The sequence below is a fragment of the Protopterus annectens genome, chromosome 4.part1, assembly GCF_019279795.1.
Source record: "Protopterus annectens isolate FY-2018-M chromosome 4.part1, PAN1.0, whole genome shotgun sequence".
Lineage (NCBI taxonomy): Eukaryota > Metazoa > Chordata > Ceratodontiformes > Protopteridae > Protopterus > Protopterus annectens.
Window position 1 is genome coordinate 697,689,288 of NC_056734.1, and position 16,991 is coordinate 697,706,278.

The following is a 16,991-nucleotide window of genomic DNA, read 5'->3' on the forward strand; positions in this document are numbered from 1 at the left end:
TATATAATACTCTGGGAAGAACATTCATTTTGATAATTGCAGTTCTTGCCATCATTGGTAGTTTCAGTTTACTCCATCTTTTCAAGTCCAATGTTATCTGATCCCAAGTTGACTTAACATTGTTTATAAAAAAATCTCTATTATCAGTTGAAAATACAATACCCAGATATTTTGTTTTTTCTTCCGTCAATACTTGTCCTATCAATGGTAGCGATGGAAAAGGTGTAGGAGTCTTTAATGGGAATATTTTGGATTTCTTAAAATTCAGTTTATAATTAGAGATTTTCTCAAAGTCTTCTATTGCTTTTAATATTTTCTCGGTGTCTGACACTGGTGTGGTACAATATATATTTAAATCATCTCAAAGCAGCCATATTTATTTCCATACCATATAGTGTTGGAGGATTGTAAAAAACATTTTGTTTAATGTGTAAAAATAATGGTTCCAAATAAAGATTAAACAAAATAGGAGATAATGGGCACCCTTGTCGGGTACCATTTTTAATTTGTATTCTTTTAGAGCATTCTTGATGATAAATACATTTGTATATGCGTTATTATATATTTTCCTTAATGTTAGAATGAAATCCGAAGGTATATTAAAGTATGATAACATATCAAATAGGTATACCAAGTTAACTCTGTCAAATGCTTTCTGTGCATCAATTATGAGTGCATAAATATTGAGATTTTTGTACTTGGCGTACGAGATTAATGTGTGAAGCGTTAATGTATTATCAGTGGTCTGTCTCCCATCCATAAATCCCGCCTGTTCCTCTGATATTAATAAATTTGTGACCTTTTTCAGTCTATTTGCCAGGATGGATGTCATAATTTTCATGTCTATGTTCAAGAGTGAAATGGGTCTGTAATTATCTGGGTTTTTAGAGTCACTTTTTTCTTTCGGTATCAAAATAGTCTTAGAAGCATTAAAGTGAGGATCATTGATTATTTTGAATTATATAATTAAATGTCTGTGAGAGTATTTTACTCAGAATCTCATTAAAAGTTTTGTAAAATTCCGAGGTCAATCCATCCGGGCCTGGGGCTTTATGTGGTCTCAGCTTTTTGATTATCTCTGCTACCTCCTCCGCTGAAATAGGTTTAATTAAATCCCTATGGGACTCCTTATCAATATTCGGGAATATGATCTTCTGCAAGAAATTTTTCCTAACTTTATCTGGTAAAATTGTCTGCTGATCACCATATACCTGATTAAATATTGTTTCAAAAGTATTCATAATATCTGCCTTATTAGTATATGTTCTATTATTATAGTTTATTTCTGATAATAATGTTGATTTCGCTTGGTTAATAATGCGTGCTAATGCTTTTGAGGGAGTCTGAATATGATTCGCGTATTTCACTAAATTTCTCTGTTCATAAAATGACAGTTTACTATTATGTAGTAAAAACAGTTCTTTTTGACACTTTAATAAGTCTACTTCTGTTTGTTTATTATAGTTCCTCATTAGCTCCTGGTCTAGTAACTTAATTTTGGTTTCCAAGTCTAGTAGTTCCTTGTTTTGCATTTTTTTTATAATAAGTAGCTTTCTGAAGAAAAATCCCTCTTATTTGGGCTTTGGTTGTAGCCCATTCTATATCAACAGGATGTCTATTTTTAAGAAAGTTGTGAAGTAACTGTTCAAGTGTCTCTAACTTATTTCAATATGTCCTCTTTCCTCAGTAAATATGGATTTAAAGACCAACTGTATCCTCAAAGTCTCCTATTACTCATATTATTATTGTTTAGTGTTAGTGTGATCTTTGAGTTGTCTGATAATGGTCTGGCTTGGGTGGAAACACATGGGTCAGCAGATATCAATACTTCCGAAATAAAAAAAAAAAAATCAATTCTCGACCACATTTTATGGCAACTTGAGTAAAAAGAAAAATTCTCTGCTTTCATTTGTGTGTGTGTATGTATAAATGGGTCATATAGTTTAAAATCAGTTTTAAATTCCTTCAATGCTATCATTGCCTGTTTATTAAAAGCTTTGGATGAACCAAATTTGTCCAACTTGGGATCATGATACGAATTCCAATCACCTCCCATTAATATATAACAGTTATTATATTGTAAAATGGAGTAAAGTGAAGTTATAAAATGGTGCTGATTAGTGGAGGGGGCATATATATTCATGAGTAATATACGTTTATCATAGAACTTAGATATCAAAACCACTAAACACCCCCTTCCCTCTTTATTTATTTTGACATCTAAGATTTTTTCTTGGCATCGGTTTTTAATTATAATTGCCACCCCTGCACTGTTCGTTGTCCCTTCCGCCGCCACTATCTCCCTAATCCATTTCTTATTCTTCAGTATATCCCACTGATCATTAGTCAAATGAGTTTCCTGCAGTGAAATAAAGTCTGCTTTTGACTGGAAAAACAAGTGTAAAAATAGCTTTCTTTTTTTCATGTTCTGGAGTCCTTTAACATTCCAAGATTCTATTATCCACATCTGTAGCTCTTCAAAAATGTATTCCTATTCCTACTATTGAGAGACAACCTTAGATTACAGTGTATTAACATACCATAGATTATTTGGAAGTGAATCTGACATCCCATCCCTACCCAGTGCTTATCCACTATTCCTCTGGACCAGGATGTACATAGGTTTTTCACATCCTTTGAATATCTCTGTTTATCTAAATTTCTAACTCTACAAATTAACCCAAAAACCTTATGCAAAAAACCTACAACCACTATCTCTACATCTACAAAGCTTAATCCAAACATTCCCTAATAAACACTACTAATTACCCAACTACAGTTCTGGACATACTTAATATAGTCAAACACATTTACTAATTGTTGTGTGAAAATCCAGTTTAACTAATAGCTCCCAATATTAATAATCAGCAATGACAATAATACATTTTAACTTCTTGTCAGATACACTATTAATTATCAATTCCCAGAGAAAGGAAACAGTTGTTAAACATGACAATACAGTCCTAAGGTTATTTTTGTTTAAATGTTCTAACTGTTTTAGGTAGTTGTCCTTCTCCAAAGGTAACAGTCTGCTAAAACTTGGAACATACTCTAAGTAGCAATAACAACTGTACTACACAAAGCATTTGACTAAATAACTGTATCCCTATAAAATATATTTAAAAATACTAAAGAGAAGGACAACCTAAATGTAACATTTTAAACATTTCAAGTTCACAGTCTTTCATAACATTTATTATACTAACATCATCCTGTTATTTTATTTAACAGAGCATACACATACATTTTCCTAATTAAAAGTGAAAGAAAAAAAAAAAAAAAAAAACCCATCTAAGAAAAAAAGAAATAGAGACATAATTACCAGATTCTATCACTATACAATGCAATACCTTTCTATTTTAACCAACCCATTACAATAGCATTTCCTACCTGTACAGCTGTACATTTCCTTATACCATACAGAAGCCATTTACCCTCCAAATAAGTCCAGGAAGCTTCATTTTTAGTTCCAGTTTCTACAGCTTCTCTATAGTCCTTCCTGCTTGATGAGCTTTTTTTCTTCATTTCAAATTTGCGATGGGGGAACCAGTTCGCGGACGGACCTCCTGGATGCGCTACGTTGAAGTCAGTCCCTGCATCCTCCAAAGGACTTCCTGTTACCTCGTGGCTTGTTTACACTCGTAAAAGCCATAAATCTTCGGAAAAACCTCGTGGACACGCTGGGATTTCGAGATAAGGATGTAATCAAGAGTTTCCCAGGGCCTGGTAAAAAGAAAAGAACAAACAGAGTTATAAAGCCTCGGACTGTCGTAATTATGGAGTCCCAGTCTGTCTGATGCTGAAAGAAGACCTGGATGCTTTGATCAAACTTCTGAAGGTGGCAGTGCTTTGAAAAGCTTCAAAAAGGTAGGTTTTGCTTCTTTTTTAGTGTTTATGAAATATTTAATACCATCCACTGTGAAAATTAAAGTATTTGGATACTTCATTTGAAATCTGATGTTTTTTTCAATCAAAAACTTGCAGTATGGAGCTAGCATTTGCCTGGATTGCCTTATTTGTATTGGTAAGTCCTGTGTCATGGATATTTTGTTATTTTGCCACATGATAAATCCACCATTTTTTTTTAATAGTTAACAGTATTTTGCTTGCATCTTGGTAATTCAGTATTTTGGTATAGACTGGTCTAGGTGCATTTGAAGCAAATGATTCTCTGGTATCTCTATGTGCTCTTTCTATAACAATCTGTTTAACACTATCAGAGTCCTTGAACAGTGTTTCAAGTATTTGCATTATGGTAGCATTCAGATCATTGTACTGAACTGTTTCTGGAATTCCTCTATTATATTATTCCGTCTGGATCTTGCTTCCAGGTCTAAAATTTTGTTTTGCATGGTTTGAATGTCTGCATCATGGGAGTCTGTTTTTTTCGTAAGCATTATTATTTTATCCTCACTTTCAGCTATTCTGGTTTCTGATTTGTCCATCCTTTCCAAAATCTGATTACATGTGGCACTAAATGTAAGCATTTGTGTTGATAAATCTTTTAAGGCTTCTTGAATAGGTAACAGTGCTGATTTAATTTCCTCCATGCTGACCGGTTGGTCTGGTTTGTTTGTTATTCCTGTTTTTGCAGTCTCCCTTTGTGTAACTGTTTTCTGTCTTTTAAAAATAGCTTATTTTTCCGGAGATTGCAAGGCAGATAGTTTAGTTTTAGAAGTTGTAATTTCCATAGTTTTGTCTTCTTTTGACATTTTGATACACTGTAAACGTATTTATAGCAGGTGTTTCAGCTGAGAGATATGTATTTCCTTTGTTTGTTGCTCTGTTCAGAGTCAGGCTGACCATCAATTCCAATCCTGCTGTTACAAAATATTTTTTCTCTATTTTTCCTTCTCAGAAGCGAAGATAGATGTTAGTACTTTAGTTATTGCTGCCAATTAGCATATTAAATCTTGTGATAAATCCACAGGGTTGATTTTTGTTTCTGCTATCTGGAGAGCTGTAGTTTTACAGTGTTTAAAGAACGGCGGCCATCTTTGAATCCAGAAGCATGAATTTTAATTGATGAGAAGGATAGGCCCTTGTGGAGCATTTCTGTTAAATACTGAAGAATATGAGGCAAGCTGGGCACAGTTGTGCCCATCCCCTGAGTGTGGCTCCAGGAACAGTATCTTTTCCACTTTTCAGCACAGGATTTTCTAGTACTAAGCCTCCTTGCTTCCAGAATGACATCTAGCACCTACTTACTGAGGGATGTGATTGGAGAGCTCATGGAATTAGCCAGGCTGCAAGGTTCAGGGTTTGAAGCCGAGGGTGCAGAATCTGGCCTGCCTGCTGGGATTGGCAGGGAAGGTATCTGAGGGTAGGTGCCATGGCTCCAGCAGTATCATACTGCGCAAGAGGGGGTACCAGTACTGGCGAGGCCAGTATGGTTCAGTCAGTATTTGTCCTTGGCTTGTCCTTTTTGATCTTTGCAGAACCTTAGAGAGGAAAGGCAGAGGAGGCATAAACAGAGGGGCTTTCCCAGGTAAAGGACATGGCATCCACTTTCCAAGCTTGACTGTGGGAAGTCCTTGTGCAGAATTTGTCCAATTGGTAGTTCTGAGGGGAGGCAAACGGGTCTATCTCTGGAGTCCCCCGTTTGTTCAAGAGGTTGAATATTTTTGGTTCCAGTTTCCATTCGTGTGGGTCCATGATATTTCTGCTTAGGTAGTCTGCCAGTGAATTTAGCTTGGCTGGCAGGAACTGAGCTTGTAGGTGCACTTGGTAGCTCAAGACTGTGTGCCACAGAGCCATGGCTAGTCTGCAGAGAGGGTACAAGTGGGTCCCCCTGCTTGTTTACCTACCACATAACTGTGGTGTTGTCTGTCTTTACCAATAATTGTCCTGGAAGGATGTGGTCTTTGAAGGCTGTCAGGGAATTCTGTACAGCTAACATTTCTTTTTGGTTGATATGAAGTCGCATCTGACTCTGGTTCCATTTGCCCTGAATGCACTGCCCTGCCAAGTGAGGCCCCCCATGCATAGTCTGATGCATCTGTTGTTAGGGTTTGGGCGGCAGGGGGTAGAGTAAAAGGGAGCCCCTTGCTGTAGTAGCAGGCCTCTGCCCACCAAAGGAACTCTGTCTTTATACAAGGAATGATAGGAATCATTTATTCCAGGTCCTGAGAATGTTGACACCATAGGCTTTTTAGATACCATTGTAGTTTCCTCATATGCAGTCTTGCATATGGAATTAGTAGAATGCAAGAGGCCATGAACCCCAAGGCTTGCAAAATTTTCCTTGCAGACAGCTGCATCTCTGTGGATGGTGGTTTGAAGTAGGTTGTCAAATAAACTTGTTTCTCTGGAGTGAGGTAAGCCATCTGGGAAGTTGTGTTCAAGCTTGCTCCCAGGATTGCAATCTGTTGGCAGGGTACTTTGTGAGATTTCTTTTCGTTTATGGTGTACCCCCAGTGAGGTTAGAAGTTTCCTTATGAATGCCAGATGTTTTAATAGCAAGTCCTGGCTTTCTGCCTAAATCAGACAATCGTCAAGGTATGGGTATATCTGAATATTTCTCTGCCTGCAAAACGCAAGGCTGGAGTTAGACACTTTGTGAATACCCTGCATGCAGTAGATAAGCCAAAGGGAGGTACAGAGAACTGATAGTGCATGGAGCCTGCCCTGAAGCGTAGGTGTTTTCTGCAAGATTCCCTTATTGGGATGTGCAGATAAGCTTCCTTTAAGTCTAAGGTTGCCAACCAGGCATCTTTGCCTAGCATAGGAAGTAGCTGTTGAAGTGTTAGCATTTTAAATTTTGGGATTGCCAAAAAAGCGTTTAGAATAGAGAGGTCCAGGATAGGACGCCAGGAGCTGTCTTTTCTGGGTACCAGGAAAAGTCTTGAATAAAAAATCTTGTCCTCTTTCTTCTGCTGGGACAGGTGGAATAGCCCTTATACTTAGAAGAGAGAGAACCTGCTGTTGAGCCTCTGCCCATTGATTTGGGGATAGGTCTGGTCAACCATTTGGGGTTGGTAGGGTGTGGAAGTGGAATCTGTACCCTTGGAAAACTATATTTAAAACCCATTTGTCCTGTGTAATTAATTCCCATTTTTTTTGCATGCAGGGCAAGCTTTCCTCCTAAGTGAGCAGGGCTTGGAAGGGTTAAGGTCAAGTCATTGTGACATTTTTCCATAGGGGAGTGTCTTACTACTTCCTGCTTTGGAAGTGGGAGCCCCCCACTGCTTAGGTCTGTGCGTAGCCTGAGACTGTGACCTAGGTAATCTGCTTTTCCTGGGTTTGGACTGAGGAGGCCTGGAAGAGACTGGAAAGGACCAAATCTTTGAAGGCCAATGCCTACTAAATCTGGGAGGCTGTACTTGCAGGAAACTAACAATTGCATAGATTTATCTTTTTCCTCCATCTTTTTCAGAACTTCTGCTTTGTTGCCAAACAGGCGGTCTTGGTTTAAGGGAGCATCCAATAATTTAGCTTTAACATGATCTGGCATGTTTTGCTCCTTAAGCCAAGCTAAGTACAGACCCAGTGACAGTATCCCTGCAAGAAGCTTCTAAAGAGTCAAAACCACATTTCTAAGTATGTTTACCAACTTGTTCAGCAGAATGCATTAAATCCTGTTATTTCTTTGTGTTCAGCACAGTCAGGAATCAACATAATTTTCTGTTTAAGTAGTCCCATAATATGCTACTGGTACATTAACATACAAAACTGGCAATTTAAAGCCCTAATGGCCAAAGTAGAAGTGTATACCTTCTTACCCAATCTGTCCAAGGCTCTAGAATCTTTATCAGAAAGGGTAGGATTTTTGGCAGCAGTAGCCTTAATGCCCTTTGGGCCTTGGGAAATGGTCTCTGGATCCGCAGTAGGATTCTTGAAGAGGAACTTGAGAGTCAGGTACTCTAATACCAGTCAGGTTTTCTGGGAGCTGGAGGTGAAGTGTCTGGGGACAGGCTAGATTCCAAGAAGGCATCATCTACAGTGTCCAGAACAGGAGGGATAGCCAAAGGCCTGTGTTGAGGAAGGAGTAAGAATTCCCTAAGCCTCGAGTAATCCTGGCTTTCCCAGCAGAAATGCTCCATAAGAGTGCACAAGGTTTCACCAAAAGAAAAATATTCTGGAGGGGAAGCAGAGGGAATGGAATCTTCTGCATCAGAATCCTCATAGGTAGATAAGGGCAAATCCTGGTAATCAAAATAAACAGAAATATAAGAATCCTGATCAGAAGAATTAGAAGAAAATCAGTTCTAGGTCTCAGAGGGAGAAGGCTGGCTTCCCCTAATTAAAGTGATAAGGTCTTCAGCCATTCTAAGCATTTGTTTTTTAGGCATATGGGCCTGAACATGTGGTTTGGACTTCGGTTTTCTAGGCAAGGGTCGAGTTTTAGGCCTGGATGAAGAAGATGGCATTGGTTTAAAATGCAAATCTGTAGGCCTGAATACACCCTCAGAAGCAGGTACCTGCACAGTGGCTCTGGACACATCCAAGGTAGAGACATCCGCAGGTTCCATAGTCGAAGAAGCATCTCGCGGCATACTGGACTCCGAATGGGTCTCAGTAGAGGCCTGCAAATCTGAAGTGGCGGGTATCAGGGGCTGTAAAAGTGCCTCACTGAGTACTGGTGTACTGGTGACTAGCTTAACAGAAGCATCGTTGGCAGTTTTGGACCTATGTGGTCTGTCTTTATCCTTACGTTTTTTCAGAATATTGGTAGTCGGATGGCTTACCAAAGCCATTTCTGGATAGATAGAGTACCAAAATAATTTGCTGCAAAAATAGACAGACTAAGAATAGTTCGGGGATTGAATAAGGCACAAAACCGACAGTGAGGGACGTCATGTTCTGGGCCTAAGCAAGGAATGCAGTACAAATGAAAATCTTGCTTTCCACAGATAAGACCATTGTTGACTTTTACTGACATCAGTTAAGAGCAAGAAATAGGATCCCCAACGGGGTACTTAGCTTTTTTGAAGACTTCGGTTCTGACGACCTGCACTTGCAAACTGCTTCTGTTTCGAGCACCGCGTGGCAAAAAAAGACTGATGTAATGGCGTCAGCTGCATGTATTATACCCCTGACGTCATGGAAGAAGAGACAGCATCCGACGCAGGAATCCAAGACTCTGGTATTCAGGCTGCCTGAGGGCAACCTGCAGGCAGATAACCCAAATGTAATGACTGCAACAGTGAAACACTAAGATCATCACTGATACTGCAGAAGAACTTGAATGGGACTGAGGATAACTGAATTCAGGTACTGTACAAGTGTGAGTGTGTGTGTGTGTGTGTGTGTGTGTGTGTGTGTGTGTGTGTGTGTGTGTGTGTGTGTGTTAATCCTCATGCATATATGTATGTGCATCTGAATAACGGTATTGAATTATTTCAATGGTACAATATACATTTCAGTAGTGACAGATCCATTGCATTGCAAATTTCTTTTCCCAAACTGCAGCCAACTGTTGTGAAACCCTGACATTCCACATTTATAGGTTCATAGGTTCATACTAGGCTATCTACCCTAGGGCATTTATAAGCCTAGCCAGAGTGTGTTTGGCTTTCGCCACCCATTTTAAATTAATTTTGCTATGCCCTTTTTTAAGGTTAGTATACTGTGCCTCTGTCTAACAGTGACACAGAAATGATACCCGGGGTAAACCTACGATCCCCCATCCACTCATCAAGATTCCTCTTGAAGAGAGTCAATGAGGGACTCTGCCCAACCTGGACTGGGATTTTATTCCAGAGTAAAGGGAGCCTCTGGGTTATGAATCTGTCCCTCCAGAATGTCCTATTTATTTCAGTGCTGAGGTTCAAGTCTTTCGAGCACGTAGCTCGATGGGATTTGGATTTTTTGAGGTGCAGCATATCCATTAATTCCGGATTGGACATGGCTTTATACGTCAGGCACAGATAGCCTCCGAGCAGGCACTATGCCACTGAGTAGAGATGGAGTTTCTTTAACCGGGCAGCATATGGCATCTGTTTGAGCCCTTTGATCCTCTTGGTGAGGTACTTTTGGGGTCTTTCCAGTTGCTGCAGGTGTCTGGTAAGGTACATCCCAAAAGGGGCATTGTACTCAATTATGGGCCTGATGAGGGATGAGTAAAGAGGCACGATGACCTCCCCTGATCTGGATGCGAATCAGCCAAGGGCTATATAAAATGTTTTTCAACCACTTTGGCCACGTGGTTGTCAAATGAGAGATTGCTATCAACTTGGGTCCCCAGGTCCCTAATTACTTCTTCTGTACTTAATGGATTACCACCTATGTGGTAATTTGTGGGCACTGTTTTTGCCAAAGGGGATGACTATACACTTTTTGGCGTTTAGCTTGAGGCCATGGCTCTGGCACCAGTTGTCTGTTTATATGAGGCCCTTTTGGAGGATGCTTGTGTCGGCTGGAGAGTCGATTATGGCACCCAGTTTGCAGTCATCTGCGAACATGGTCAGCCACAGTCCTTCCGTGTTTGCCTGTACCTCCGAGAAATATATACCGAACAAGAGAGGTCCCAGGACTGAGCCTTGTGGGATGTCACTTGTAACTGGTTTGGAGTCTGACATGGCTCCAGCAATTCCAACCATGTGGATTCTGTCCTTGAGCCAGTTTGCAACCCATCTAGTGACATAGGGGTTTATATTTAAGCTGGTGAGCTTATCTGTAATGCCCGAGTGGGGTATTGTATCAAAAGCTTTTGCAAGGTCCAGGTAGGCTGTGTGGACCACCGTCCCCTCGTCAATGGCCTTGGTGACTGTTTCAAAGAAATTGACCAGGTTTAAGAGGCAGGATCTGCCCTTAAAGCTGAACTGGGTAGGATCCAGAGTCTGTAGGTCCCCAAAATCTTTATTTATGAGGTCCATGATGATCCTTTCCATAGCTTTGCAGACCAAGCTAGTCAGGCTTATGGGGCGATAGTTTCCAGGATCCGTTGAGGCACCACCTTTGTGGAGAGGGGCCACTGTTGCTGTACGCCACTCTTTGGGTACATATCCTGTGGTAAGGCTGAGATTGAACAGTAGTTTTATGTTTGGGTTTAGCTCTTCTTTGAGTTCATGTAGGATGCAGCCCGGGACACCACCTGGTCCCATTGATGCTGTGTTTTTTGATTTGGAGAGGGCGGCTCTTACCTGAGCATCTGAGATGTCAAGGGGACAGCAGTCTGCTGGGATAGATATTTGCCCTTTTGGTGGGGAGGGAGGGAGAAGTTTGCGCTGACCCTGTCAGCTAGGATGTTGGCAATGTCTGTGGGTTCGGTGTATTTTTTGTCATTTTGGACTAATTCTGAGCATATCTGGGAATTCCCACCCAGGTTCCTAACATAACTAAAGAAAGCCTTGTGATTATCCTTCGCGTCCTGTGCAGTTTTTCTCTCAAAGCTGGCCTTAGACGATTTTATGAGTGCCCGTAGTTGTTTTGCTAACACTGATCAGAGATGCCTTCCCTTTTTGGGATTTTGCTCTATCATGTAGTAGCTTCCTCCTTCTATTGTATAGTTTGTTTATGGCTGGGGTCCACCAGACAGGACGCCTGCCTTTGGAGGACTGGGTCTTGGTTTTATTTGGGATTGCATGATCCATGCATTCCTGAAGGTGTTCATAGAATGTGTTTATAAAGGATTCTGCGGTCTGGGCATTTTCCACAGGCCCGGGGCTTTGAAGGATTCCACCTGTTTTGAGGAGTGTGAAATTTGCTTCAGAGAAGTTTTTCACTGTGGTTTTCTGGGCAGGGGGTGGGGTCGGGATGTGAATATCCAGTGAGATTAGTTTATGGTCTGATCTTACCAGTGAGGGATACACTTCTGGTCTGGGGCATAGTGCCCCCATGTTGGTGATGATCAGGTCCAGTACGTTTTCCCCTCTCGTAGGAGTGGTAACAAGTTGTTCCATAGCATTTGAGTTTATAAATTCTAGGAACCTTTGAGCTAGGGTGTTGGAGCTAGAGTAATGCCCCCAGGCTATGTTTGGGTAGTTGAAGTCGCCCAATATAATGGCGTTTGGAGAATCCTTCATATTTTCCAGTGTTCTCAGGAAGGCCGAGTGGGGTTCCTGGGTTTGGGAGGGCGGTCTGTAGCAGGCTATAAACTCAGCCCAACCTGGACTGGGATTTTATTCCAGAGTAAAGGGAGCCTCTGGGTTATGAATCTGTCCCTCCAGAATGTCCTATTTATTTCAGTGCTGAGGTTCAAGTCTTTCGAGCACGTAGCTCGATGGGATTTGGATTTTTTGAGGTGCAGCATATCCATTAATTCCGGATTGGACATGGCTTTATACGTCAGGCACAGATAGCCTCCGAGCAGGCACTATGCCACTGAGTAGAGATGGAGTTTCTTTAACCGGGCAGCATATGGCATCTGTTTGAGCCCTTTGATCCTCTTGGTGAGGTACTTTTGGGGTCTTTCCAGTTGCTGCAGGTGTCTGGTAAGGTACATCCCAAAAGGGGCATTGTACTCAATTATGGGCCTGATGAGGGATGAGTAAAGAGGCACGATGACCTCCCCTGATCTGGATGCGAATCACTTTGGCCACGTGGTTGTCAAATGAGAGATTGCTATCAACTTGGGTCCCCAGGTCCCTAATTACTTCTTCTGTACTTAATGGATTACCACCTATGTGGTAATTTGTGGCACTTTGTTTTGCCAAAGGGATGACTATACACTTTTGGCTTAGCTTGAGGCCATGGCTCTGGCACCAGTTGTCTGTTTATATGAGGCCCTTTTGGAGGATGCTTGTGTCGGCTGGAGAGTCGATTATGGCACCCAGTTTGCAGTCATCTGAACATGGTCAGCCACAGTCCTTCCGTGTTTGCCTGTACCTGAGAAATATATACCGAACAAGAGAGGTCCCAGGACTGAGCCTTGTGGGATGTCACTTGTAACTGGTTTGAGTCTGACATGGCTCCAGCAATTCCAACCATGTGGATTCTGTCCTTGAGCCAGTTTGCAACCCATCTAGTGACATAGGGGTTTATATTTAAGCTGGTGAGCTTATCTGTAATGCCCGAGTGGGGTATTGTATCAAAAGCTTTTGCAAGGTCCAGGTAGGCTGTGTGGACCACCGTCCCCTCGTCAATGGCCTTGGTGACTGTTTCAAAGAAATTGACCAGGTTTAAGAGGCAGGATCTGCCCTTAAAGCTGAACTGGGTAGGATCCAGAGTCTGTAGGTCCCCAAAATCTTTATTTATGAGGTCCATGATGATCCTTTCCATAGCTTTGCAGACCAAGCTAGTCAGGCTTATGGGGCGATAGTTTCCAGGATCCGTTGAGGCACCACCTTTGTGGAGAGGGGCCACTGTTGCTGTACGCCACTCTTTGGGTACATATCCTGTGGTAAGGCTGAGATTGAACAGTAGTTTTATGTTTGGGTTTAGCTCTTCTTTGAGTTCATGTAGGATGCAGCCCAGGACACCACCTGGTCCCATTGATGCTGTGTTTTTTGATTTGGAGAGGGCGGCTCTTACCTGAGCATCTGAGATGTCAAGGGACAGCAGTCTGCTGGGATAGATATTTGCCCTTTTGGTGGGGAGGGAGGGAGAAGTTTGCGCTGACCCTGTCAGCTAGGATGTTGGCAATGTCTGTGGGTTCGATGTATTTTTGTCATTTTGGGCTAATTCTGAGCATATCTGGGAATTCCCACCCAGGTTCCTAACATAACTAAAGAAAGCCTTGTGATTATCCTTCGCGTCCTGTGCAGTTTTTCTCTCAAAGCTGGCCTTAGACGATTTTATGAGTGCCCGTAGTTGTTTTGCTAACACTGATCAGAGATGCCTTCCCTTTTTGGGATTTTGCTCTATCATGTAGTAGCTTCCTCCTTCTATTGTATAGTTTGTTTATGGCTGGGGTCCACCAGACAGGACGTCTGCCTTTGGAGGACTGGGTCTTGGTTTTATTTGGGATTGCATGATCCATGCATTCCTGAAGGTGTTCATAGAATGTGTTTATAAAGGATTCTGCGGTCTGGGCCGTATTTTCCACAGGCCCGGGGGCTTTGAAGGATTCCACCTGTTTTGAGGAGTGTGAAATTTGCTTCAGAGAAGTTTTTCACTGTGGTTTTCTGGGCAGGGGGTGGGGTCGGGATGTGAATATCCAGTGAGATTAGTTTATGGTCTGATCTTACCAGTGAGGGATACACTTCTGGTCTGGGGCATAGTGTCCCCATGTTGGTGATGATCAGGTCCAGTACGTTTTCCCCTCTCGTAGGAGTGGTAACAAGTTGTTCCATAGCATTTGAGTTTATAAATTCTAGGAACCTTTGAGCTAGGGTGTTGGAGCTAGAGTAATGCCCCCAGGCTATGTTTGGGTAGTTGAAGTCGCCCAATATAATGGCGTTTGGAGAATCCTTCATATTTTCCAGTGTTCTCAGGAAGGCCGAGTGGGGTTCCTGGGTTTGGGAGGGCGGTCTGTAGCAGGCTATAAACTGGAAGGCAGTTTTACCCATGGTTAGTTGTACATGGATAGTCTCTGATGCTTCGTGCTGTGCCACCAACCTGGAGGTGTGGGTATCTTTGACGAATATTGATACTCCCCCCCTCTTTTTCTGGTTCGGTCCAAATTTTGGGGCTGAAAAGCATGGTATGAGGTATAACCTGGTAGTGCTGGGGTGCTCTCGGGAGCCTTGAACCAGGTTTCTGTTACTGCACAGATATCGATGTTCTCCATGCTAATGAGAGTTTTGAGTGCATGCATCTTGAGGTTTAGACGTCTGGCATTGAGTAGCATTACTCTTAGTTTCTTATCCCTTGCGATACCTATGGAGGTGGGTTTCTCTTTTGAGCCTTGCCTAAAAAAGGCCCTATGGGGGTAGCAAGAGCCTTTGCCAATATCCGAAAGTCCAGGGGTGACAGGTGCAAGCCGTCCCTAGCGAAGCATCGTGGCTTGTCGAGCATGTCATCCCAGGCTGACAGGCATTGGATCCCCTTTGAATGACACCAATACTTAAGCCAATTGTTGAAATTAATCATCTTGTCTTCATATTGTGGCATCATTCTTGGTGAGGGTAAGATGCTACTCAAGGTCAGGGTCATACCGGCCTGGGCTACATGCTCAGAGAGCTCCTCTATGTCTCTTTTCATGTAGTCCAGGGAGGTACGTCTCAGGTCATTCACACCGGCATGGACAATGACGCAGTCATATTTGTACTTGCCTTGGGGTGACCAGAGTGCTTTTGTTATGTGGCGGATCCTAGCGCCCGACAAGCAGCTCACCGTGACCTTCTCCTTGTTCAGCCTGGTAAGGAAGACGTCATTGTGCCTGACGATAGTCACCTATTACAAGTGTATCAGGTGTGTTGTTTAGCCTTAAGGGCTGTGACTGTTCAGCACACTGGCTTTGTGAGCTGTGTGTTGCACGTGTTTTGTTTTGGGGTAGCAGGTGCGTGGGTGTCTGCTTTGGGGGTCTCTGCTGCTTAGGCAGATTTTTATTTAGAGCCTCCGAGTATGTTTTTGTGTGTTTATGCGTTTGGTTTGCTGGTGTGGTAGGTCTATGTGAGACTGGAATTGCAGTGAGTGTGGTTTCCTTCTCCTCCTAACTGGTTACGCCAGTACTGAGTTGAGAGAGCTTAGCCTCCAGTTTGGCTATATGGTTGTATCTCTCCCATGTGTTGGAATTTGTTGGGAGTAGGAGAGGGTTGTCTGTGTACGAGGCAGTAGTAACATTGCCTCGAGATTCCCAGATTCACCAGCTGGACCGGAGAGGAGATTGACAACTGACCTTTGGACATGCTAGAATAGTATTGGGAATTCCTTTATAATTGAAAAAAGGGCCAATGGGGAACAAGGTACTCAAGGGGAGTTTGTGAGGGTGTAGTGCTTTTAATTTTTTAGTGCTGACTTATATAATTGCTTTAGTGAGCAAGTGCCAGGTAACTTAAATGCAATGTGTTACAGGTAACTTAAATGCAAAAATGACAAACAGTAACTTTCTTTCAAGTGAAACAAGGAAATAAGTACAGTAAGCAATGTAGATATCACTAGGGATCCACAGAAGCGCTGAAAAGCCACGTTTTAGGTGGAATTAGCGTTTCAGGGAAATAAGCAAACAAGCATACAAACAAAGCTAGATTCAGCAGGCCTGGGTCTAGTCTATGCTACAGCAAACAAGGTGTACCAATTTCAGTAAGAAACAGTTCAAATATGCAGGCACTATAAGCCTTTAACCAGAAATTCCCAGCTCAGAAGGGCAGAGTCCAGCCTCTCCTCCCACAAGAGTGCAGACCACGAACCTTCTTAATGTAAAATAACTGGCGTGAAGCCCAAGTGCTTAAACCAGAACTAATACACTTTTAGAATAACAGACACTGAGCCCTCAATCAGCAGTTCCCAACTTAGAAGGATGTAAGCTACCTGTCCTGCCACTACAGTGCAGACCACAAACCTTCCTAATGTAAAACAACTGGTCTGAAGCCCAAGTGCTTAAACTAAAAGGCTTAGAGTGAGTTACACCAAGCAGTAATAAATACAACTGAGTACTTTTAAGATGACGCAAAAGCAAAATAAAGTAGGAAGAAACACAAATACAGTAAAAGCAGATAAAAAAAAAAAAAAAAATTTGAGTGAGCAAATGAGATGGGCCCAGGAGGAGTATTCCAAGTGAAAATTTACAAGAGGGGTGGGCAGTTTCAAAGCCACCAAGATCAACACTAAGACAAAAACAGGGGGGGTGGACAGGAACCTACGGAAAAACAGAGTCACAGCTTCCAGCTAGATATTCCTCAATGCAACACAAATTACTTTAAATTGTGTATTATTTGATAAAAGTGCAAATAAAAGTTACTTAGCTTCACTTATGCGTTCAATTGATAGCATACAGGTCTTAGCCAGCCAAAGTCAATTAAAAGCTTCTTTCAATAGCATACTTTGCTTATTTGTGTGACCTGCACTAGAAAGGGATTATGTAATGATTTGTGTAATTTTCTGGAATAATGTGAAAGATCTAAGATGAAGTATATGAAATATCTCTACAAAGTGTTACTAACAAGATCAGATCAAGGTATTTGATCTCTGTTTTTTGAGTAAAGTACTACACATTTGACAGTGGCATG